Raw genomic sequence first — 1,071 nt, 5'->3', positions numbered from 1 at the left:
GAATTTGACAGCGACAATGTTTCAAAATTAGAAAGGGAAGCAGTGATTATTTGATTATATAGACGCTTCGCCCCTGTATATATATGTATATAATAAGATTGAAGAGCCAGGCTCTTGCCTGAAGTAGGTAGCAGGCTATCATCTCTGCTGATTGGACCTAAACTAAAAAGGAATACAAAATTTTTTTAACATGTTTTTTCAAAAAGGAAGAGAACCAAACTTGTTACTACAGGCATTTTATTGATGTATACTTATTTCATTTTCTTGGAACACAAGCAGCATTATCATTTATGGTTTACTGTGTAAATATTATATTATTGTAAAATCCGCTATTGGCATAAAGTATAAAGAGATTGCTATTGCACAATATATATAAAACAATATAATATAATATATATATATATATATATATATATATAAAACAATATAATATGAATGGATCAGAGCCAAAGACCGTCTAAAAAGGACTTCCAGCTTTGTAAATTCAAGGAGGTTTGTACCCTACCCCCCACAGCCCTGATCCAGCCCTCCCTAGATCTCTGTAAGAAGCATTACCATTTATTTTATTTATTAGCTTTAGCCCGCCCACCACCTACAACTATAGCAACCCTCACCTCAACTCAAGCCCTAACCCCCACTGACAAAACATGTAGGCCTATGGTTGTTCTTACCCATTCTTGCCAAAAACAAAGATATCATGTCTCATCTGACCAATTTCTCCCAGAATTTTTTGTTAATCACAAGCAGAAAAGGGGGGTCATATAATAATAATAGCAATAATAATAATACAGTCAAACCTCGTTATAACCCCCCTCCCCCGTTATCCTCCCAATATGAGTCATGGCGCAGTGGAATCAGGCGCCGCGCTCATCCACTTTCGGGCATTTGGAGTTATTGGTTTTTATCTGAACGGTTGTTCGTTTGCCTTGCTGCTTGTTTTTCCCTTGTGCAAGGCAATGGCCCCTGGCAGATCTAGGGAAGTCAAGACTGGCCACAATTTGTCTCAATCCTCTGCCAGTCTACCACTAGTCAAGATGACAATCGGTGCCACCCCCTTACACCCCCCCCCTT

This window comes from Aplysia californica, unplaced genomic scaffold (genome assembly GCF_000002075.1).
Source record: "Aplysia californica isolate F4 #8 unplaced genomic scaffold, AplCal3.0 scaffold01079, whole genome shotgun sequence".
NCBI classification, from domain to species: Eukaryota; Metazoa; Mollusca; class Gastropoda; order Aplysiida; family Aplysiidae; genus Aplysia; species Aplysia californica.
The sequence above is the reverse complement of the archived record's forward strand: the minus strand, read 5'-3'. Positions refer to the sequence as shown.